The following is a 26,167-nucleotide window of genomic DNA, read 5'->3' on the forward strand; positions in this document are numbered from 1 at the left end:
GTGCCTTCTGTGTGGAGTCTGCATGTCCTCCCCGCGGTTGAGTAGCCTCTGAAAGACATGTGTGAATGGGTGTGCCTTCGCTGAAGGTTGGGCGTCAGGCTGGCAACTCGGCACCATAAAAAAAATCTACTGCCAATCATTAGCGGGCCGGAGTTCCGCTGTGGTGACCCCTAACCAGGAAAAGCCAAAAAGACAAACAAAAACATACAATGGTGGGTCTACTTCCCAAAGTTACCTCCACCCCAGGCCACAGTGACCACAGAAGTATCCCAACTGTGGGGTAGCACTACATTGGGATGGAATGTCCAAGGCACATGGCCCCCTTCTGAGGCCAGTCTTCATATCAACATACTGGAGATGAGGGCAGTCCTCCTAGTATTGCAGTCTTTCCAGGGCTCCCTCCCTCAGGGAGTGATATCCATTCAGACAAACATGTCAGTAGTCTGGTACATCAACAAGCAAAGGGAACACATTTATACCAGTTATGTCAGGAGGCTGTTAGAGTTTCGCAGTGGGCAGTATCTTCCCACCACTTTCTAGTAGCAATGCACATTCTGGGAAAATCCAGTGTTCTGGCTGACAGGATGAATAGGTCTGTCCTTCTGCCTGAAGAGTGGTCTCAGATTGTTTGTCGTTGAGGTCATCCATGCTGCAGTTTCTATCCTTCACCTTACAACATGAAGTACAGCAGATTATTTTCATTAATTCCCCAGGAGTGGAGTCACTGAGGGGTGCTCTGACCCACATTTGGCTCCGTTAGCTTTTGTATACCTTTCCCCTTCTCCTTTCATTCCAGAATTTATGCAGAAAAGTTTTGGTGAGGAAGATCAAAGTCGTCTTCATTGATCCATTCTGGCCTCCTCCTACAGCTGTGGTTTCCCTCTGGCCTCATCTGATAAACCTGCCTTGGGTACAAGATTCCAGTCCAGATCTTTTTCTTCACCTGTTCAGGTTACCTCACCCAGGCATTCAAGCCCTCAAGATGACTTGGTTTCTGCACTTCCAGTGGGGTCTGTATTATAAAATCGACCACTTAGCTTGTCAAACATCCAAACTTCGACAACTAAACAGCGAACCGCAAACGGTCACTTCCGCAAAGTTTTTCTTGGGGAAAAACTTCGCTTGGCCATTCGACACTAAAACAAACTTTCAAACCCTAATTAAGTGGGGGCTTCACCCCCCACACACACCCTAACTAAATATACCAACTCCAAGGTCGCTCTACATTGGGGAAAAGGGCAAATTCCCGATAACGCCCAAGCACATTTTTTCCCCTATGAAAAAATTTGCGGAACTGGCCATTCGTGGTTTTAAGCTTTCGCTGTTTAGCCGTCAACATTTTGGTGTTCGACAAGCTAAACTTTCGCTGTACTAATATAGACCCTTCCAATGATGGCTAGGTACTACAAGCTCTTCTCCTAGGTGATTCACATTCTGACTTCTGCACAAGACCTTCAACCAGAAACATTTACAGAAGCAAGTGGAAAAGATTTTCTATTTGGACTTCTAAAAGAAATTTAGACCCTTTTTGGTTCCTCTTCCAGCTGTTTTAGATTTTATGTGTTCCCTTTTTCACGATGGGGCCAGATACTCTACTATTAAAGTTCAGCTAGTGGCCATTTCAAGTTTTCATGTTGGGGAAAATCAGTCTTATATCACTTCCCTTAAGCTATCCAAAGCATTCCTCAGGGGTACCATCTTTCTCAGACCTCCCTTTAGAGACCCTGCTCCCCCTTGTGATAGCACCTTTCTTTTACAGGCTTTAACTAGACCTCCTTTTGAACCTACAGCCAATTTGGACTATAGATTTCTAGCTTGGAAAACTTTGTTTCTGCTGGCAGTTACTTCAGCTCAGAGAGTATCAGAGTTCCACACCCTTTCTTGTAAACCTCCTTATCTGTTTTTTCATAAGGATAGAGTGACCCTGCTAACTAATTCTTCATTTATTCCAAAGATAGCTATATAAATTTCACTTAATCAGTCTCTCACTCTGCCATTTTTTTCCAAATTTTACCAACAAATAAGAGTACATGCTGCACTTGCTGGACATGCATCGTCAACTCTGTTTTTACCTTCACTGTACTAAGAAGTTTAGAACATCTGATCATTTGTTTGTCTCCTTTTCCACAGCGAAGTTGGTACAATGAATTTCTAAAAAGTGACTTTTTCTAGATGGTTATCTGACTGTATTTCTTATTTATACAAAGAGAAGGGGCTGACCTTATCCAGACCTCTTGAGATTCACTAGACTAGATCTGCTGCTACTTCTACTTTCTTTTCAGGATTTTCCCTTGATGATATTTGGCTGCAGCCACTTGGTCCAATGTCCATATCTTCATTTCTCATCATAAATTGGACTTGCATTCCAAAGGCTTTTAGTTCCACTATCCTTTGGAATATCCTTCTATGACACCTCCCAAGAGTTTCAGTAGCTGGAGACTCTGTCCCAAGCATTAAGGAACAGACAGAAGAGACACCATCAGATACAAAAGTTACGTACTTACCATAACAATATCTGTGTTGTCTGCTTCAATCCTTCCTCCACTTTTCTCCCTCTTCCCCCTTCCTTTAGTATAGCCTTGGTTCCTGGTTTAACCATACTGATTTTTACCTGGGTCTGTTCATATACTCTTAAACTCCAGAGCATAGATTGAGTTAACATACTGAATCTGTTTTGTCCTTTGTGAAGAGGATCTTTTGTCCATTAGACAGCTTTCAGGCAAACTCAGTCTGAGGCAATTTAAGGGGCAGGAGGGGATTATGGATAAGGGGAGGAACCTGAGCTTTGAATCCAAAGTCTGTAGTGGCCAAAGAAAGATCTAGGTTGGATCTGAATGCTCAACTATTGAGGAATGCATGAAAGAGACAATGTCATATCTTAACATTTAAATCCATTAATACAAACATCTAAAATTCTTCATCATTATCGTATATCAGCTCTCTTCCTGATAATGCTGTGATGCTTCTTCAACCACTGATTAGCATTACTCTGTACCCACTAAGCATTCATCACTTAACTCAATTGGCAGAGAACATATCAATATGCAAAATAATCTTGTTATTGGCTCAACATTAAATTCATCCGTCTTGAGATGAAAGCAGGATACAACATTTCTTTGTCTTAATCTGGTTTTCCCAACACCTTTCTTAATCTCTTTATAATTTCCTCATCTTCTGCAACATCTCTACCTAATTATTTTCTTTTCTAGTCCGGAGTTGCTAAAGTCAGATTCGGATCTGAGTACCAAACCTTTGAGGAAGGATGGCAGCAGATAACACACTTCTATCATTATGGTAAGTACATAACTTTTGTATCTATAACTTTGTAAACATATTTTGATTAGCGAGCAGTAGTAGTTTAAATTAGTTCTACCATTGCCAAATTCTGCTTCCACTGACATTATTTGAAGCCAAATTGAATGTAACGTGATTTTAAATAATGTTAGTTGTATTATGAGTGCATCAGAAATGTTAGTTATACATTTCTAACTAAATGGACTTGTAATTGAATGTAATCTAACAATGTAAATGATTTTGTTCATTTTCTCTATACAGATCATCCAGCCTGGGTCATGGTTTTCTGACCAGTCCACCTGCAAGGGTTAAAAATAAATAAATAAACTGTTTAGTAGTGCTAAATAATTTTAATAGAGGAGGTTGTAGTTGGGAGATATAAACAGAGTAGATAATATATAGTTTGTGGATTAAGAATATTTTTACCAGATAAGATGGTGATAAGAAGCTGAGCATTCTGCATGCATGTTCAGCTTATTTATGCCAAAAATACATAGAGGAGTATATGGCCATATATCCTGATACTTAAAGATGTCAGTTGACAGCTTCACCAATAATATAAACTGATGTGGTATGACTTTTTTTTCCTGTTTTGGTGAGCTTTCTGATCCAAGCGGTTATTCCCTTTATTATTGTATAGTTGTTTTGTAATAATTTTCAGCCAAGAAACCATTTGTATGGTAATACATGATTCATCTATAAGAGATAGGTGATAACATTAGGACCATGTGCTTATCTGAGAATAGCCATTGTCATGTAAATAGAATAATACTGTTTTGATTCATTTTTGGAGGCGTTTAAAACATAGTACAAACCTAAGCAAAGAACTCTGGGAAACACATTTAGTTAACAGCATATTCAGCACATTATTACCTGATTGGAAAAACCATTGCAGAGGTGTATAAAACTATATCTGCAGACATATAACACTACTTCATTAACTATAATACCTTTGGTGATAGGTAGCACTCTTACTACCTGCCTGTAGGACTACTAGAAGGTTATTTTTAAATGTGATGTTCAGTATCTCTTACTGACTTCTGAATTCCTGAACCATCCTTTTCCCCATGTTGCCCATTCATTCTCTCTCTAAGAGTCAAGTGCTGGGTAGTGGGCTTTGAGATTTCCAGTCTGCAAGATTTGTCAGGGGTTCTACGCTTGAGCACTTGACATATACTGAGATGATTGCAAGTCAGTACTTTCACAGGCTCTTACCCCTCAGTTGCCATTTTAATTTGATTTTGACTGCAGAGCAGCAGCACCTTCACTATGCTAGACCGGTGGGATAGGCTACATTGTTACCCCCAAAACTAGTAAAACAAAAAAGGCGAACCAGGAACAACTGCAAACCACCGATTTATTTATTTATTTAACCAAAATTGTACTAAGCGCTTTCACCCACACACATCAGGGCATCTTCAGAGTACTGACAATCCTTGTGTTGAACCTCTTTTTAATTCCTTATGTAAATTAGATAATTGAACAATTAAACAATTAAACAAATTATTACCTACGCAGCTAAAAATTCTTAAAGGTACAATCAGCAAAAATGAACATAAGCAGCCAGGACTTGTGCAAACTTGTTAATTTGTAAATGTAATAAAACCTTCTTGTCAAAAACTATGTATATGTAATACCAATAAATAAAAGTAAAAATACATATATAAATATCTAGATAATAGTATAAATCTAAATAATTATTAAATATAAACAATTGTTATACAATCCAGCATAAAATCATTCATTAAAAAATTTCCTAACATTGAAATTCATATTGTTATACAAAATATTTAAAACATTAAATTATCGGATGTTAACCTAATACATACAAGATCAAATAAATTGAGACTTGTACTTTAGTATACTTGATATAGAAATATGTTCGTTAATACCAGGGCTAGAACTTGCATTTAGCCGTAATTGCCATAAACATTCTTTAGCCTCAAGTAAGGTGTTGTCATCACCACCTTTGGTATTATTGTAGTATACAATTCTGTCAATAACAAAGAATAAAAATCTCTTAAAATTCTGGCATCTTAGACTATGCATATAAAGAGAACTAGTATTTTTATGTTTTTTAATGTCTCTAACATGTTCCACTATCCTTTCTCGAAGTTTCCTTATCGTTTTGCCAACATAGAAGGCTGGGCATGATGAACATATAGCTAGGTACACCACCATTTTTGTGTTGCAATTACAATGACCTGGGCATCTAATTGTTTTGCCAAAATTTTGTACCGCAACATATGGTCCATCATTAATAAATTTACAAGTATGGCATGCCCCACATTTGCTCATCGAAGATGTGTTGAACATATTCTTACTATTAACTGCCTCAAAATGTTCTTTAAGATTCATCCCCCTACTATAAGTGACCTTAGGCCCAGTCCCTAAATTATCAATAAGGTCACCGTTATTCTGGAGAATACTTATTCAGGTCTCATGTACTATATTAACTATCCTGGGTGATATATCATTAAATGGTATAATAAAGGTGTCATTTCTAGTAGTGTTATTAGTCCTAGATATACTGTTGTCAAAACCGTACTTTAATATAGGTTTGTATATTTGATGTCTTTTAATATAAATCTCTTCACTAACTTTAACAATTAATTCTAATGGATAACCTCTATCCAGAAACATATCTGATAATATTTTAATCTCATTGTAAAAATTAATGTCTTCACTAATAATCATAGAAAATCTGACCATCTGTCCCTTTACTAAATTCTTTTTCTGGTAATAGGGATGGCAACTATCAAAATGTAAAAAAAGAATTGGAATGAGTTTTTTTCCTAAAAATACTTGATTCTAACTTGCCCGTGTTTTTATAGAATAAAATATCTAAATACTCAAAATTGTTGTCAAATATCTTAAAAGTGAAATTCAAAAAACTAGATGTTTTTAGAAAATTTTCAAACTCAATAAGCATTTCTCTGTTGCCCTTCCAAAAAATAAGAATGTCGTCCAGGTACTTTAAGTAAAGGGCAATGTTAGGCCAGAAACTAGAAGTAAAAACACTTTGTGTTTCCCATAAGGCTAACACCAAATTGGCATAAATGGGGGCGCATCTAGCCCCCATGGCCACACCTGTACTTTGTTTATAATATTCACCATTAATAAACATAAAATTGTTTTCAAGTACAATAGCCATCAGTTCACGTAACAATTTGCATTTAGCCTTATTAGACTCACTAAATTTCAGCAAACTTGTCTCAAACATTTCAAGACCTAAGTCATGAGGAATCACTGTGAATAAGTTGACAACATCAATAGTTACCATTGTCATATCGTCTTCAGTATCAACAAAATGTTCTCTAGCTTTTTCTAGACAATGCCAGGAATCTTTTAATATATGAGGCAGATGTTTTAAAGTTCCCTTACAATGGAAATCTATATAAGCAGCAATGGCTTCAGTCTTTGAACCCCTGGCAGAGACTATGGGCCTAAAGGGTGGATTGTGTATGTCCTTATGGATTTTGGGGATACCAAAAATGGATGGCGTCATTGGATGTTCCACTAATAAAAAATTATATTCATCTTTGGTGATGACTCCATCCATCAAAAATTCATATAGATACCAATCCACCTTAACATATGCCCTTTCCATTTCATGTTTTGACACTTTTTCATACGTCGTATTGTCACTCAACATTATTGTCATTTTGTTCAAATAGTCTGTTTTGCTCATAATAACAACCCCACCCCTTTATCGGGTTTCATTACCCTATATTTGTCGGTAGAAGTTAATTCCTTAAGACAAAATTTTTCAGCGGAAGTCAAATTATCAGAAGTCATTTTTTCATTCTTTAATATTCTTCTAATTTGTGTTTCACATAATCTCTCAAACAAATAAATCATTGGGTTCTGTGGGGGTATAAAAGTACTACTCCTTTTTAGAGTAAAACTAGTATTGTCTCTCTGGTTACATTTGTTGTTAACAAAAAACAGCTTAAGGTTAAGTGCTCTAGTGTAAAGTTTTAAATTAATCAAAATTCTACCAACAATTTATTTAAATGAAGGGACAAATCTAAAACCCTTCTTAAAAAGTTTAACATAGGCAGCATTAAAACAAGTATCAGTATAATTGTATATACTAAACCCTCCTTCTGTAATAACAGAACAGTGCCAGTCAGTGTTATCAGTGTCCTTCTCCTGTGTAAATACCATAGAATATGGCAGTCTATCACCACTATCCATATAATTGTGGCATGAAGTGACACTGTCATAAATATCACTCATAAAATGACTAGTTTGATAAACTGGTGCCTCACTCATACATGTTATATTGTTACTACTGTGACTAGTATTTAGCGGTACCAAGAATTGGTTCTGTGTGTTGTCTTGTAATATGGTCGATTCTGCTGATATTGTTGACCCCCATATCGGTCCCGGAGCCGCTCTGACCTTCTCAGTGTCGGCTCCTCTAAAAAAACACCTTCTCCATTCTCATTATTAACTCTATAGTTCTGTTGTAAACTGGAGTGGCTGTTAGTGGTATTCAAGTTGTTCTCAGCAACTGAATTGGCCACAGGCTGTTTGAATAACCGCCTCATGCTTTTAAACTCTTTGAAATGCACATACACTTTTTTATTCTTATAATCAATGGTGTCCCTTATTAATTTAAGATTCTTAGTTTCTAGCCCTTTACTAATAAATCTATCCATATCTTTGATAATATTATCAAGACGAAATCTATTAAATTCAAATAACAAGTCCTGGCGAATATTCTTATCTAAAATGACCAATTGTTCATTTAAAACAGCAGGTTTACAATTATTGTTACGAATAATTAATTTAATCAGTTCTATACCTGTTCTATCGAACAGTTGCAGCAGTTCATCAAATAGTTCTGTCCCTTCTACAAATCCAAATGGAAGTTTGAACACACGAAGTCCCTTAGGTACTTGACCAAGCTCAAGGGACCTCTCCAGAAAAGCGTTGTCCATCTGTAAAGTTTTAAAAGATCTCAGAGTCTTTTCAAACTCTGACAACTGTTTGTTCAAACTACCTAGGTCATTGTTTTTGCTCCGTGAGCCATCCTGGAAAACTGGAGCAGCTAAAATGTCCTTGATATCCATCAACGAATTTTTTCGTGCCTCAGTGTCTCTAGTAACGCCGTCCCTAGTGTTCGATGCTTTGTTCGAAGGTGGGTTCCCAGACCGAACATTTCCTGCGTTGGCCCCTCCTCCTATAGAACTCGCCGAACCATAACTAGCTGACGGTTGCACCGGACTCGATCCTGGTGTAGAATGTAATGTAAAAAGTTGCTCCTGAGACTCAGTAATGGCCCCATTGGTAACCACAGGAGTATTGTGCCCTTTCTCCTGTAGAGCTTTAATGGGACGCTGCGTAGTCTCAATATATTGAAGAAAAAGTTGCTCCATAATGAAAACACAATAGTCCAGGTGAAAATAAGTAAATATAAATGATACTAAATCAGTAGTCCACCAGCGTAATGGTAAGCCCAACAAAGTACTAAAAACAAACTACCAGAACTAGTAAAACAAAAAAGGCGAACCAGGAACAACTGCAGACCACCGATTTATTTATTTATTTAACCAAAATTGTGCTAAGCGCTTTCACCCACACACATCAGGGCATCTTCAGAGTACTGACAATCCTTGTGTTGAACCTCTTTTTAAATCCTTATGTAAATTAGATAATTGAACAATTAAACAATTAAACAAATTATTATTACCCCTAACCCTGGAAAGGGAAGTGGGCAACCAGACATTCATTCCTCTAGCCTTTCTGTCTCCCAGCTATATGCCTTGCACCTAAACTACTGATTGAACCTAGGTCTTCTACATTACATATGTGAACATTCCCTTTGCATTATCAGGTCAGCAGTTGGACTGTCTGAGGTTGAGGATACCTTTTTTCTGATATCCAGACAGTTTATACTGTTTTGTTGAATTCAGTTTGGTCTAGTGTCACAGTGAATAAAAGCAGTGTTGATTACATGTATTTGTGTAGTATATTCACAGTTAAGTGACTTTATGGTTAGAGTGATTGTCTGGTCTGGGGTTAGATATAAGCTTAAAGTAGAGGTTAGTTTAGCTGTATGTATAGGGTTAAACTTAGGTTTAGGCAGCGCTGGGCACATTATACTCCATGTTTGGAGCTGTGTCTAGCACTAAAACTGTGTGTGTAATCATGTATGTTTGTGTTTTTATGCATTTTGACTACAGTTGTTTTTCAAGGAATTTGTTTCTATTTTGTCGCTTTTCGGCTGTGTATTCAAGTTTTCTTTTTAGTGCTGTGATCTTTGATGTTCCTCATTATTTGTGTGTCAGTGGCTGCAAAGAAGAAACAATGAGCTGATTGCTTGCATATATTTACTTTCTGCTGCCTGGATTCAGTAAGGGCCATTGCCAGCAGTAAGCCCTGACACAATCTGCTACTGCCGGCAGCAGCCTTTCTGATTCAGAGAAAAGGCCCACTGCAGCGAACCTTTGCTGTCTATAGGATGACCATAGTGGGCTGTCTCCTCAGTCGAACTACATGCTAGTGAGACATTCTGGTGAAGTGGCCTATGCTAATTAGCCATGTGCTGTCCCTGAAAATGCCTGAGCTAAGATATTTACGCAGCCAAGTGATACGTTAGCTTGGCTAGCCAAGTTAGTTAACTTTGCCAAAAGTTCTTGCTCATACATTACTTTCACTGGGTGAGATTGCATTAGAAGAAAGTGCCAGGAAGTTCAGGTTGCATCTGTGAGTGCATGCAGAGGAATACTTGATCTCAGGTGTGTGTCTACGTGTATGTGTGAGAGAGATTGTGGGTCTGCCTTGGTGGTTTCAGTAGTGTGGATTAGTTAGGGGATAGGAAGGGTAGGTTTGTGTATGTATGTGTGTGTCGTGTGTGTGTCCGTCCTATGGGCAAATGGGTGAGTGTGTCCTTGAGTGCATTCGGATGGAGGCAGCTGTGTGTGTGTGTGTGTGTGTGTGTGTGTGTGTGTGTGTGTGTACGTGTGTATTCATGAATGTGGGTGTGTGGTGGGGGTTTGTAATACATCTAATCTCCCCTAGTCTATTGAGAAAATTCTGCAGTATTGGAAGAGGAGACTAGACACCATGGAAACTTAAATATTACTCTAAAGTAACTTAAAAAGTTAACAGAATCACAGTCTTGCAGCATGAAAGATGTATGGGTGAGGGTAGGGGACACTAGACACCAGGAATACCCTTTAAATATTACCCTAAAGTTACTTAATTTAACAGAACAACTGTAGATGTTTTGTGGTAGAAAAGATGTATGGGTGGGGTTATACTAAACACTAGGGATGCACCTTAAATATTGCCCTACATTACTTTAAAATAGCTAAAAGAGGTTTCACACCCTGTACTGTTGTCACAGAACTCCACTTATTAATAAAGCAAAACTTTAGCCCTCTTCACTAACAGTAGACACCAGGGACATTGCTTAAATTACTCTAAGTCATTGAAAAAATACAAGAGGAAAATGCTTTGAACCCAGTTTTCTTGGTACAGGGAAGCACTAGAGCTTTAGTTCTCTGCACTGTCATTAAATGTCAAGGAGATTATTGAACTGTTACCTTAAATCCTTTAAAAAAATTAAGATAAGAGGAAAAAATCTTCAATCCCTTATTACAGAAAGCAGCTCCTTAACTAAGTAGAGCTTCAGTCCTCCTGATATATTTTATAAACAGTGAGAAGTATAGAAGTCTAATGTTTGGGATTATGAACTAACTGTAAAGGCCTGAGAGTTACGAGGGGCAGCATAAGAGGCAAAATCAGGAGCATTTTGTAAAACAGGGACAGTTGAGAAGGAAGTGGGGTATCCACATGGGTTGGCTGACATACCTCTAAAGACTTGAGGAATACGACATGCCATCAGTAGGAAATGTTAAATACTACTTTGAATAATTAAAAAGTTAATAGAGCTACAGGTCTAGCATCATGATACCGTTTCTGAACACTAAGAAGGATGACTGACTGTAGACATCTGTGATTTACAATGAGCAGGGAAATAACAAGGAAGCTTTGTAAACTGAGGGACTTATAAGAGATATGGTGTTGTGTCCATGTCTGTGTATATTTGAAAGTGTGCATGTCTGTAGGATAAATGAATGAGCTGATACCTGTGTCACTGCAGTGCATGGGCACCAGAGGTGATTACTGCAGGAAAGTGCTGAATAGATTCAGAGGCATACAAATTAGCCGATAATGAGGTATTTTCTTATTCTGGTTAATGTGCCCACGAATTGCATTTTCTGCAGTCACAGAAACAGCCACTTGTGGCCACAGCTGTTATCACCGTTGGGGGAGTTCTTGGAATCCCAAGGAGAGTGACAGGTAAGTGTAGAGGGTTCTGGTTTTGAGCTGCTAATAACCATCTGCAGTAGACCAGAGTTTGATTTCATTAATTTCAGTTTAAAAGCTGTGTGAATTTGAAAAAGTCACTTAACCAGGCAGTTTTGTCGAGTCACCCTCAAAAAGAGGCATTTGCGGCTACTGAGCTTAAAGGATTAATAAATGCACATGCCATATATCTGTATATATTAACTATAGGCAGATAATAGTCCTGATTGCTTTTATTTTATTTTCATTTGTTAACCGGGTAGACACACTGGTCCGCAGACCATTTCAGGCACTGACAGGGCCATGTAAGCAAAGACACAACAAAGTATTATAGGAAATCAATAGATACAAGGAACATGTAGACACAATCAAAGTAAGATTTCAGCCAGATAACATTAACATGACAACAATTAAGCATATTTACAATGAGAAACTTAGTGTTCATTAGTTAAGTATATGTACAGTAGAGAAATTAGTAGAATAGCAACATAGGTTCATAGGAGGTTACTAGGCTACTGGCCCTAGGGCTTTTACAAGCCTAACCATGTTATACCTGTATTCTTTAATTGACCTTGGTTAGATGGTCATTATTCACAGAGTGAGTCTTTGATCAGTTCAGACTGTCCCTGTCCATGGGGGACATAAGTGCCACCCCTGGAATGGATTTACGGTCTCCCAGCCAGTTGTTTAGGTTGCACTTGAACAGGGTTATTGAGGAGGATGGCCTAATGGTTAAGGTAGTTGCCTTACGAACACAAGGTACACGGTTTGAGTCTCAAAAGGGATAATTGGCTAGGCTTAAAATGGCTCGCAAGGGCAGTTAGCCTAGTACTAACATATGAACATATATATGAACTATATGAACTTTACTAACATATGAACTATGAACTAACTCTGTTTCACATGAACTAGGAGTTTATTTCAGAGGAGCAGCAAGCTCTGGGAGAGATATCTGTCTCTCCAGCATGTTCTATTAATGTCACAGGCTAGGTTGACATCCCTGGAGCGAGTGACTCTTGTCCCATTTGATTTGCGGATGTGCAGCATTTCCATTAGTGCAAGGTCAAAGACTGCTCTATAGGCCAGGCACAAGTCACCTCTCAGCAGTCTTTAGGATACAGAGTACAGTGACAAGACTTTAAGTCTTTCCATTTAAGTCATGTTTTGGAGACCCTGAATTTTCTGTTAGAGAAACCTCTGTGGTCTCTCCAGCTGCTGCAGGTATTTGGTGAGGTACATGCAAAAGGGAGCATTGTACTTTATTAGTGGTCTGATCAGGTTCGAGTACATAGGAGTTATAACATCCTTAGTCTTGGATGAGATGCGTAATGTGGAAGGCTTTCCTTACCACTATGGACACATGGTGATCGAAGTTTAGATTGCTGTCAAACTGTGTTCCCAAATCCCGCACCACTGGGTTTGAACTTATGGGGTTGCTGTCAATATTGTAATTTGCAAGGACTTCCTCTTTACCAAAGGAGATAATAATGCACTTTTTTACATTTAGTTTTAGTCCGTGGCTTTGGCAGCAATCATTTGTCTGTGTTACCCCTTTTGTAATGTGTTAACATCGTTTGGGGACTCAGTGATTGCGCCCAGATTGCAATCATCAGCACAGGCAGAAAAACTTAGAAGATACACAGGTAAATATAAAGGAAAAGTACAAAATAAGCAATTTCTTGATGAATAAGGTAAAAGGAATTGAAAGACTGCCAAAAAAAGAAGTAATAGATACATTTTGGAGAAGTATCTATCAAGATCCTGTGGAACATAACAGAGATGCTAAATGGATAGAAGAAGTAAAAGAAAGAATAAGAGGTTTAAAGGTACAGGATATGAAATGGGATGAAGTAACACCCAGAGAGACTGAAACAAAGTTAAGAAAATCCTCTAATTGGAAAACCCCAGGCCCAGATGCAGTACCTAACTTTTGGCTGAAAGTATTAACATCTTTGCACAAATATTTAGCCACGAGTAAGAACTATTTATATGCACACCTCAAACAGACACCAACCTGGCTAACAAGAGGAAAGACAATGCTCCTACTTAAGAGTGAACCTGCAAGCTACCCTAAAAATTATAGACCAATAATTTTCCTTCCGACAATGTATAAACTATACATGGGAAATTATGACGATAGGGTTTATAGTAATTTAGAAGAAAACGCAATTATGGCAGTAAAACAAAAAGGCAATAAAAGAAAGTCATATGGAACAAAGGATTATTTGTTGTTAAATAAAGTCATAATGGAGGACTGTAAAAAGGGGAAGAATCTAAGTATGGCATGGATTGACTACAAAAAAGCATTTGATAGTATCCCACATTCATGGATAAAAGAGTGCTTAAAAATGTATCTACACTAATCTACTACATTACAGTGACCATGAAACAGTGGCGGACCACTTTGCAATTAAGCCATGATAAAAGACAGATTATTATCCCAGGGACACAAATTCAAGGGGGAATATTCCAGGGTGAATCTTTGTCACCGTTGCTGTTGTGCCTTGCCCTTATCCCATTAAGCTGTCTGCTTAACAGCTTAGGCCACGATTATAATCTGAGCTCCTAGAAAACAACAAAATGTAAATACTGCTCATCTTCTCTTTGTCGATGATTTAAAACTATATAGCTCATCAGATGAGTAACTGAAAGCACAGCTACAAGTTGTTAAAACTTTTTCAGATGATGTAAGAATGTTATTTGATAAATGTGCAAAAGCAACCTTTAGGAAAACTACAACACCAGGAAAACATCAGTTTGGAACAAGAATGTGATATAAAAGAACTTAAGCAAGAGGGAGTGTATAACTATTTGGGAATTGCTGAAGGATTAACAATAAAACACGAACAAATGCGAATAAAACTTGGTAAGGAATACTTTAGAAGACTTAAATTAATTCTGAAAACACCGTTGACATCTAGGAACAAAATCCAAGCTATAAACCAATTTGCTCTGCCTATCCTGACTTACAATTTTGGAGTGATTGCCTGGCCCCAAAAGATGTTGAATAGATTAGATAGGAAAATAAGAAGGATGCTTCATGCTACCCAAATGATTTATAAAAATCAGTGTATATGCCAAGATCATATATTCCCCGTTCCGAAGGAGGGATGGGCTTCCTTGAAATTGATTACATGTATAGATCTGCAATGGTGGGACTGCACACATATCTGCTGACCTCACAAGACCCAAACACAGTGAAAGTTTTGAAACATGAGGAGAATAAATCTAAGATGACTTCTCTGCTTAATCTAGCAGAAGCATATCGGTGTCAAGCAGGAATGGAAATCAAACCAGAAGTAGATAAAAATCGGGCAGCAACTGAATGTGTCAAAAACAAAAGAAAGAATATAAGGTGAAGGACCAGATAACAAGGTAGGAAATGTGGAAAGTGCATAAATATAGTTGTAAGTATAGAAAACGTCTGGAAGAACCTCATGTTGATCATGATCGAATGCAGGAATGGTTAAGGAGAGGCGAATTCAAACCAAGAGATGAAAGGTTAATATTGACGGCCCAAGATAGTGAGCCACGTACATGCTGATTTACAAATTCTATTAACATCTGGGAGAAACAGACAAATGTAGGTTTTTGTAAAACCGAATTGGAAGCACTCACACCTCATTGCTAGTTGAGACATACTAATGGCAGAAGGACTGTATACTGAAAGGCATGATAATGTGGCAAGACTGTTGCACTGGGGATTTTTCAAACATTATGGTACTGAAATGGCTGAAAAACACTGGAAACATGAGCCACAAAGCATCATAGAAAATGAAGAAGTCTACATCACATGGGATCACCCATTAGCAACAGTTCAAAAGATAGATGCTAGAAAACTAGATATAGTGGTCTAAGAAGAGAAGACAAAAGTAGCATTGCTCATTGAAATCGCCACACCCAGTGACTTCAGTATCTTGCGTACAGAGAGACACAAAAAGTCATAAAATATCAGGATTTGTAGGCAGAAACGAGAGCAATGTGGAAGAAAGATACCCATACAGCTCCAATAGTAGTAGGAGCAGCGGGTCTTATAAAAAAGAATCTACAATCATATTTAGATATGGTACAGTCCATGTAACCCAGTACGGATTGCAGAAGGAGTCATTACTGGGCACACTGCAGGTGCAGCGAAGAGCACTTTTGGCTGACATGAAAGATTGAAACAATACAAATTTCATGAACTTACTCATACTTTGACTTAGGAATGGGGTCCATTCCTGTCACAGTATTAGAAACCCAAAAGATTTGGAGAAATTAAAAAAAAAAAGTGCAGAGGATCCTAACCAGAGGTTATATTACTCTTTTTTTCCCTTCCACCTCCTGCAGTCATTACCAATTCAGAGCACTGCCCTTTGGCCTCACCACTGCCCCCAGGGTGTTCACTAAATGTATGGCAGTGGTAACAGCTCACTTGAGGCTGAAGGGATTCCGAGTGTTTCCATACATAGACGACTGCCTCATTACCGCCTCGACCAGACATCTGCTAATAAGAGCTAGCAATCAGGTTCTCCAAACTTGCTCCCATCTGGGGATAACCATAAATTACAACAAGTCTCATTATAACCATCTTAGACATTGGAATTTATATGGAGCAATTTTCTACACAGTATCACTGACAGCTTCTCTTCCTCTCTCAAGAGTGCAGACCATCAGATTCCAGGTCAGGAAGATAATTCACAGTACCAAAATCTCAGCCCGATTGATTCTTCAAGATTTAAGGGTCAGTGTCAGCGGCCATAATTTTAGTTCCTCTAGCAAGATTTCATATGAGAATTTTTCAATAGGTGCTAGCAACACAATGATCAATTCTTTATCAATGGATGTCCAAATAAGAATCACTCAGGCATGCAAGACGTACCTTTGGTGGTGAATTCAATCAGATCAGGTTCTACAAGGCCGTCCTTTCATTCTCTCTCATCCCAAGGCTATAGTGACCACAGATGCTTCCCAGATTTGGGATGGGGCACCTCCTGGGGTAAACGGTCCAAGGCACTTGGTCCCCCGAAGAGGCCAATAAGCATATCAATGTCCTGAACATAAGAGCAGTGCTCTTAGCATTGCAGGCCTTCCAAGACTCTGCCCGTTTCAGGACATTTGCGATTCATACGGATGACATGTCAGCAGTTTGATACATCAACAAACAAGGCGGAATCAGGTCTTAGCCCTTGTTTTGAGAAGCCCTCAGGGTGACAGTGGGCAATCTCTTCCAACCACTTTCTGATAGCAACGCACATTCCAGGGCAGTCCAAAGTGACCACAGACAAATTGATCAGGTCCATTCCCAACTGTCTCACAAGTGGTCTGTCAACATCAAAGTGGCAGAAATTATTTTCTGTCAATGGGCCAGCCATCTTTTTACATCTCCCCTAAACAAGTACAGCAGCGTCATTGCCCTGATCAATCACAGAGGGACAGTGTGCTCCACAATTGGCCCCCTGGTCTCCTCTGTTCCTATCCCCTAACTCCCCTAATTCCCAAATTTCTGCAGAAGGCTGCCTGGTCGAAGGGAAAAGTCATCCTTATTGCACCTTACTGGCCTCGGACAGTTTGATTCCCCTTTCTTTAGCCTCATCTACTTTAACCACCTTGGATTCTGGATCTGATTCCAGACCTGCAGTGTCACCCGACAGGCATGATTCATCCAGATATCTCAAACCTCAAGCTAACAACATGGTATCTGAAGTAGGATATTCATTTGTCAGCAACCTGTGGGTTACGGATCCGATATCGGATCCGAGCCGGCAACTTGTTTCAAGCTAATGGATCCGAGCTCCTAGCTCCTCCCTTCACCCATAATCCCCTGCTAACCCTCCATGACCTCAGATCTAGTTTGCCACGCTTGTGGATGGCTGGATCCTTTTGAGCTCGTCAGCTAAGTGGAATTTTACTACTTTTATCTGTATTTTTCCTGTCAGAATTTTTCTTTTTTGGTTAAATTAATTAAGAAAAAGTGTGTAAGTGTTAGGCTCCCTTATTATTTGCTCTTTAATTAGTTCCCCCTCCCTTCGCTGGTCGTTAGTTGTGAGTGTGTGTTGTGTTTCTTTTTTGGGGCCTGTGTGTGTGTGTAGTTGTTTTTTCTTTAAAAAAATGGCGGAGGCCCCAAAAGCTATATTTTCCAAATGTACCGAGTGTGGCCATAAGCTCTCCCCGGCTGTGGCCACACTCTGTGCGTTCGGTGCCTAGGGGTTGAACACCTTACCTCAGGCTGTACCATCTGTGCAGCGTTCAACCCCAGGGCACTGAAAGAGCGGAGGTCGAAGCTGGTCCTGGCGGGACTTTTACCCCCGGACTCGGCTTCGGCCTCCGCTACCTCTGCTGCTCCCGTGGCTCCACCGCAGTCTGTGGTCGCTGCCACTCCTGCCCCCCTGCCTCCGTCTGGGACTCAAACTCCCGCTAAAGTGTCGGAGGACAGGGAGGCCAGGAGGGAGAAACGGAGGGAGAAGCACCACAAGCGGCGGGCCAAGACCTCCGTTTCGGCCCCGCCAGCTAAGCGGGCTTCTCCCTCCACTGCTTCTAGGTCTCCTCCTCCTCGGCTCCGATCGCCTTGTTTCTCCCCGGGGCCCGAGGAGGAGGAGACCCGATCTCCGTCGAGGTCATCGAGGCGGCATTCCAGGCCTGCCTCGGTGGCCTCTTCGAGATCTACTTTCAGTTTATCCGATGCAGACTTGGACCGGATGATGCGAAGATTCATCCAGGCCCAGCTGCAGATGGGAGTGCTCTTGCCCCCCCCCCCCCAGTGGGGGAGCTCGACACCCTTTTTCCACCCTATTGCTCCTTCTCCGACCCGCTATCCGGGTTCGGAGCGTTCGGCGCCGAGCAGCGTTGGAGCTGGGGGTGGGTCGGCACCGACAGTACTTGGTACTTCGGATCCGACCCTGCCCTCGAGCCTGTCGGATCCGACCTCTCGGAGCCGTGGTCCGAGCTTCGGATCCAGGGGATTCAGTGTGCCTTCGGCTCCATCCAGGTCGGAGCCCACTGGTCCCTCGGATCTGACGGTCTCGGCGTCGGCTCCGATCCCTTCATCGGATCCGAGTGGGAGCCAACTTTCGGATCCATTAGAGAGTCGCTCTCCCTCGGCCTTCGATGTTGTGGAGAGGGCTCTGTTGAGAGCATCCAGACCCCCGGTCCTTGCATCAGCTCCTCCCTGCACTCCCTCTCTGCTGGGCCAGGCTTCCATCACCCGGCCAAAGGGACAGCCTGCTTCGATGTCACAGATGGTTCCATTGGAACAAGATATTGCTGGCGAGGCCTCCTCGGACAGTCCCCCCGAGGAAGTTCCCCGTAAGCATAAGTGCAAAAGGAGGCACGTGGACTCCCCTGAGTCCTTAACCGAGGACACGGACTTGGAGGAAGGGGAAGGCTCCCCAAGATCGCCCCCTGAGGATGTCTCCTTTGGAGACATCATGGAGATGCTAAGGATCAGAGGTGGGTGGTCTGCCCCCAAGTCTTCCTCTGACGAGTTCGTGTTTCTGGAGGCATTCGAGGCAGGCCCGTCTACCTCTTGGGTGTCCCCTCTGGCCGACCCCCTGGTGGACCTCATTACCACCAGGGCGTGGAAGGATCCGGACACCGTGGAGCCAATACCGAAACGCCCGGATAGGATTCTTAGCCCCCCCTCAGACCGATCACATTGGAGTAAGGGGCCCCCCCGTAGATGCCATGTTGACGGCGGCAGCCACGAAGAGGGAATTGGCTCAGGGGAGCCCCTCAGTCCATCCACCGAGCAAAGAGTCCCATTTGATGGACCGTTTAGGGAAGCGAGTCTTTAGTTCAGTGACCTTCCCGGTAAGGTGTCTGAACTATATGGCACATGTCATCAGGATGCAGCGGGATCTTATCAAAGAGTACGCTGCACCCCCCCCACCTGAGTCCATGTCGGAGGATGACAAACAATTGTACTCCACCCGAATGGCCACTCTGAGATCAATTTCAAACACCTCTATGCGGCTATTGTCCCACGCCACAGAGGGAGCCGCTAGGGCTAGCGGAGCAGGCCTAGTCATGAGACATCAGGCCTGGCTCCGTCACTGAGATTTTGCGGTGCCCTTTAAAGCGTCCTTCGCGAACGCCCCTTTCGATGGTTCTGCCCTATTTGGCAAAACAGTTCGCGAGACACTTGTCCAGAGCGAGAAGGACGGGAAGACATTGTCTGCCGTCGGAGTCCGCTTCTCTGCTCCCCAGCGGTCCTTTTCGAGGAACCAAAAGGGTCAGAAGAAGATGTGGTTCCGAAAATCACAACATTCCCAACCAGCTCCGGACAACCAGTCCTACCGTGGCAGCGGTGGACAGGGAGGACGCCGCCCCAGGGGCAGAGGGGCTCCGAGAAACTTTGGGTCCAGAGAACCTTTCTCTGAGCGGCCCGCGCAGCAGCCCTGAGGGGCTGCCCGGCTGCTCCACTTTGGAGGCAGTCGGGGGGCGCTTCTCGGAACACCTAGCGGCATGGGAGTCCATCACAACAGACCGCTGGGTGCTTCGCATTATATCCAGAGGGTACAAAATACCACTTCTCCATGTCCCCAAATCCAAGAACCTCCCCGATGTACCACCCGATCAGAGGGAGGCCGCAGCTGCAGAAATTCAGCAGCTGCTAAGAAAAAGAGCCATCCAGCCCTTCCCCCAAAACCGGCTCGGATTAGGGTTCTACTCCATGTTCTTTTTGGTGCCAAAAAAGACGGGGGACTTGAGACCGATCCTAGACCTTTCCCGCTTGAACCTGTCAGTAACCAAGGAAAAATTCCGGATGGTCACTCTTCAATCTATTCTCCCCCTTTTGAGGGAGAACGATTGGATGTGCTCCATAGACCTCCAGGATGCGTACTACCACATTTTAATGGACAAACGATCCAGGAGGTTCATTCGCTTCCGGCTGGGGGCCAGTCATTACCAGTTCAGAGTCCTTCCCTTTGGCCTCACCACAGCCCCCAGGGTGTTCACCAAAGTATTAGCAGTGATTGCAGCCCACCTGAGGCCCCAGGGAATACAGGTCTTTCCGTACCTGGACGACTGGCTCCTGACCGCACCAACAAGGCATCTACTTTGCTCAGCCAGAGACTTCTTCCTCCGTCTAGCCCCACAGTTAGGCATTACTATCAACGTCGGCAAATCTCTACTGGCTCCAACGCAGGTCATAGAATTCATAGGTGCCAGAATAGACACCAGAGATTTGCGAGCCTTCCTAACTTCAGAGAGAATCCGGAACTTACAACTTCATGTGCGGGCTATCCTCCAATCAGAGGCTTCACCAGCGGAATTGGTCCTGAGGGCACTAGGCTCCATGGCGGCAGCGATTACGCTCCTTCCATGCGCCCATTTGAACATGCGGGTACTGCAATGGACTCTGCTAGTGCAATGGTCCTTTCTATCCCTTCCTCTCCACCATCCCATTGCTATCAGCAAGGCTTGCAGGAGGGCACTACTATGGTGGCTCCAAGCCTCGAACTTCCATACGGGCCGTCCGTTCTGCACCTCTCGCCACGGTGACCACGGACGCTTCCCGCCTCGGGTGGGGGGGGGGCATTATTCAGGCAGGACAGTCCAAGGCATGTGGAACGATACAGAGACCTCCCTGCATATCAACGCTCTGGAGATGAGAGCGCTGCTGTTGGCGTTGCAAGCACTTCATCGCCTCCTCCCCACAGGAACGATTGCAATTCAGTCGGACAACATGTCGGTGGTCTGGTACATCAACAAACAGGGGGGAACCAGATCTTACCCTCTGTGCCGCGAAGCCATGAGAGTGTGGGAATGGGCGATCTCCTCCAACCGCTTTCTGATTGCGACGCACATTCCGGGGAGGGCCAACATCCTAGCGGACAAGCTCAGCCGCACCCTTCTTACCCCGTACGAGTGGTCTCTCAATCCACTAGTAGCGAAGCAGATATTCGCAACATGGGGGCAACCCTGCTGCGATCTTTTTGCATCTCCATCAAACACCAAATGTGGCAATTTCTTCGCTCTAATCCCCCCTCCAGGGGAAACTCCAAGAGACGCTCTGGTGCATGCTTGGCCACCCGGTCTACTCTATGCCTATCCTCCTCTACCACTAATGATACAACTCTTACAGAAAGCCTCACGATTGGGGAGCAAGATGATCCTCATTGCTCCATTCTGGCCTCGGCAAATTTGGTTCCCTTACCTGTGGTCTCACCTTGTGAATCACCCTTGGATTCTAGATCCCACTCCGGATCTCATCTCCCATCCGTCGAGCTTACCAACTCCAAACCTGGACAATCTGAAACTGACAGCTTGGTTGCTCCAGTTCCACTCCTAGTTAGCACTCCCGGTATCTCACCAGTCAAAGCCATCCTCATGGCAGCGCATAAGCCCTCCACCAGGAAAGTGTACCACAGTAAATGGAAACGTTTTTCCATCTGGGCGGAGCATCACGATCTAGATCCCTTTACGGCTCCTCTTCCATCCATACTAGACTTCCTAACTGAACTCTTTCAGGAAGGCGCTAGTTGTTCAACTGTCAAAGTGCAATTGGCAGCCATATCACATTACCATGTGGGACATGATACAGGGCCTTTGATGTCGGCCAAGTTGTGTAAAACCTTTCTCAAAGGCACCTTTTTACTTAGACCCCCTGTAAAGGAAGCCGTGCCCCCTTGGGATCTTACATTAGTTCTTCAAGCCTTGACTGCTCCACCCTTTGAACCTGCTGCTTCAGTAGATCTCAAATTCTTGTCATGGAAAACAGCATTCCTTGTAGCCATCACTTCAGCGAAAAGAGTGTCGGAGCTTCAAGCTCTCTCTGTGAAGCCTCCTTACCTGATCTTTCACCCAGATAGAGTGTACCTCAGGATCAATCCCTCCTTTCTTCCCAAGGTAGCATCAGAAACCAACATAAATCAATCCATAAATTTACCGGTTTTCTTCCCTAAATATCAGAATAAGGGAGAGTACAAGCTGCACTCATTAGATGTTCATAGGCAGCTTCGCTTTTATACTCATAGGACAGCTGGCCATAGATAATCCGACCAGCTGTTCGTTTCCTTTGCCAAATTTAACTTGGGGAAAGCTATCTCTAAAGTATCTTTATCTCGCTGGATTTCTCAATGTATCCTACTGGCGTATCAAGCCTCGGGTAGACCCGCACCAGAAGGAGTTCGAGCTCATTCCACCCGCTCCATTTCTACCTCTGCGGCCTTCAAGTCTAGAGTCCCTTTGGATGATATTTGTTCTGCAGCCACTTGGGCTTCATCTCATACCTTTATTAACCACTACAAACTAGACGTGCTTTCTAGAGGGAGAGCATCCTTTGGCTCTGCGGTGCTTCGTAATATCCTTCCATGATGACCACCCAAGGTGCAGGTAGCTGGGGACTCTGTCCCACAGGTTGCTGACAAATGAACATCCTACTTCAGATTTAGAAGTTATGTACTCACCATAACGTTCCATTTGAGTAGTTAGTTCATTTGTCTGCAACCATCCCCCCCTCCTTCCCCCTGGCCTTCTTCGGATCTATTAGTAGTTAGATATCCTTTTGTTGGATATATATTGAGGGGCAAACTCGATCTGAGGTCATGGAGGGTTAGCAGGGGATTATGGGTGAAGGGAGGAGCTAGGAGCTCGGATCCATTAGCTTGAAACAAGTTGCCGGCTCGGATCCGATATCGGATCCGTAACCCACAGGTTGCAGACAAATGAACTACCTACTCAGATGGAACGTTATGGTGAGTACATAACTTCTAATTCTCCACTACCTTTAATAGCCAGACAACCAATGCTCTCTTCCCGTCTGTCATATACTTTTATCTTTCTGTAAAGCTTGTACAAGAAATCTTTAGAGAAGTAAATGGAAAAGGTTTGTTTTTCTGGCACATCATAAACATATTGACCCTTTCTCAGCCCCTGTACAAAGTGTTCTTGAATTTTTGGCAACCATTTTTAATGAAGGAGATAGCTCCTCAATGATTAGAGTTCAGCTAGCAGCAGTCTCTAACTTTCATATTGGATTTGAGAATTCTTCCCTGGCTTCATATGAACGTTTTAAGGCCTTTTTGGAATGCACTGTCTTACTGAGACCCCCCCCCCCCCATAAAGACCCTACCCAACCATGGGATTTAAATTTGGTACTGGAGGCCTTAATTCAATGCCCCTCTGAACCAGCAGCAAAATGTGATCTTAAATTCCTGACCTGGAAAACTACATTATGTGTAAGGGAGGAACTTTACAGCTTTTTGGTGGCCACGAGCTAAAGTAACATCTGAGTGGGATCCGAACCCAACAGTTCCAACAGTTGAGGAAGAATGAAAATGGACAACAAAGATAGAATGTTATAGTAAGTACATAACTTTTTTATACTGTCTAAACAACCTAAAAGCAGTATAGTAACAAGCAGATGGTGTTTCATTAACAAGTGCTGGCTGAAAAACAGTGATAAATTCAACCAAATAAATAAAAGCTGCACAGATGTGTTAAATAACATTGAGACAGAACAAGTGCAAACAAAATACTTATATTAACTTTGTAGGTCCAGATGGTTTTAGAAGCAATCCAAGTCATGTAGTCACAGGTGTTCAAGCCAGGCACAGGGAAGCTCTGAATAAATAAGCACAGTCTCACAAAAAAGTAATTCTTTTATCTCAGGAGGATGAAAGACTTTTATGCAGTTAATCCCTCAGGCCAGTCAGATAAAAACACAATAAACTTTCTACCAGCGGTTTCCAAGTTGTATGTGTTGAATTCAGCTCCACTCCCACCAGAGTGCAAAAGAACCCTCTTAATGTAAAATGAACTGGTTTTGAGCTCAAGTGCAGTAACAAATGCTTTACAACAAAAGTCAGAATTCCTGTGCTATCAGGAATCCTTGAAAATAAGTTCACGAACCCTGAGAAATGTTCGACAAAATACAGAAAAAGTGCAAAACTAAGAGAACAACACAGAAAATCTTTGCAAAACTTAGAAATATTTTGACAGACTCAGGAGAACTTTGGCAAACTCAGAATAGCTTTCGCAGTACCAGCTGTACAAGTATCAACACAGAAAGCAAAATTTGCATTGAAGACAGCATATGCTGAGAAAAGTAATCAGTAAGACATAATAATGAGCAGTCAGAAGTATTGACTAACCTAGTAATGAAGCAACACCCATCTCTATGTTCTTGCAACAGGAAGGGAATGGAACAGAAATAGACTGTAGTTATTTCTGAGCTTCAAGAATTGTATTGCAAAGAGAACTAAAAGAAAGAGAAGAGGAAAAAGCAACAATTGTGCTATCTGTGATAGAAACATATAAATAGGTATTAAGGAAATAAGGCATTATCATGAAAGTATTTACAAGCACTGTTTTTAGAGAGATGCTGTTTTATTGACTTCTTGATTTAAGTTGTTAAATATTCTTTAAGTGGTCCATAATGCTGTTCCATGTTGCAGGAGCAATTTTAGAGGAAGTTATTTCACACAAAGACAGTGAAAGAAGACCTAAGCGGTTGTTAACCATCGCTCTTCCTGAGGGAGTAGCTTTGGCTTCTGATTCTTAGTTTGTTGAAGAGTGAGAGACAAAGCCTTTCATGAAGAATTTTGAAAATGAGGGGGTGGTGCTGCGGTAGCGTTGTCGCCTCATAGCAAGACGTTGTCCCGTTCAATTCTCAGCTAGAGCGTCTTCTGTGTGCAGGCATAAGTGAATGGGGCGTGCCTTCTTTGAAGGTTATGTGTCAGGGCTGGTAACCCGGTACTTAAAAATCCACTACCAATCATTAGCGGACCGGAGTTCCGCTGTGGCGACTCCTAACCGGGAAAAAGCCAAAAGACACAAACAAGGGAGCCAAGATTAGATAGGAAGCAAGTTATTTTGCTCTAAACTGATACAGTGGTGTGAGATTATTAACAGAAAGATGTGTGTATTATAAGTTTTTATTTTTAGTGGTTTGAAATAAAGTGGTAATATGTGGAAAACAGAATGTGATGATAGTGATGTATTCAAGTCTTGGGATAAGAACATTTATGTCTGTTGCTCATCTGCCTTCAGTGGTGAGTAGGCTAGGGATCTTGTAGCAGGCTTTTAGCTGAACCAGGATTTCTTTAAATAGAGATTCTATATGTGCATTGAAAGTAAGATTTTAAACAAAGCTAAGTGTTTGGTATTTTTGCTGTTTGTTATTTGTTGTAAGGTACGGTGTTGCTCAGCAGATCTTAGATACTTAGTGTTTGGGCAGTATGTATCTTCTGGGGAGTGCCAAAGAGCATTACAGTAATTTTTGTATGTTGGCAGTCAGTTTGTTACAGTGAAGCTAGTTCCAGATGGCTTTGAAGTCTTCCAGAAGATTATTAAAATGTTGCAGTCTTTCTTGGCCTTGGTAAAGGCAATATTGAATTCATAATAGTATGCACCTGGTCTGTGGCAGATCCCAGGTAAGGTCATTAATGATAATGAACAAAAAAAGTGGACCAAGGACAGAACCCTGAGAAACATCTTTATAAATGGTTCTTATTAATGATGACTTGCCGTAGCTGACCAGGTGAAAAATGTGGTTAGACAGGTAGTTCTTGAACCAAATTAAGAAGTCAGAAATATATCCCTATGCCAGTATGTTTATTGAGAA

At 41.9% G+C, this 26,167-nt stretch overlaps 1 protein-coding gene across 3 annotated transcripts in view; it reads left to right on the plus strand.

Annotated features, from left to right (window-relative positions):
- Window positions 1–26,167, plus strand: part of TEX14 (testis expressed 14, intercellular bridge forming factor) — a 3,435,352-nt gene that overhangs the window by 2,696,020 nt on the left and 713,165 nt on the right. The gene's annotated exons all lie outside the window — the stretch shown is intronic.

The sequence above is a fragment of the Protopterus annectens genome, chromosome 13.part0 (genome assembly GCF_019279795.1).
Source record: "Protopterus annectens isolate FY-2018-M chromosome 13.part0, PAN1.0, whole genome shotgun sequence".
Lineage (NCBI taxonomy): Eukaryota > Metazoa > Chordata > Ceratodontiformes > Protopteridae > Protopterus > Protopterus annectens.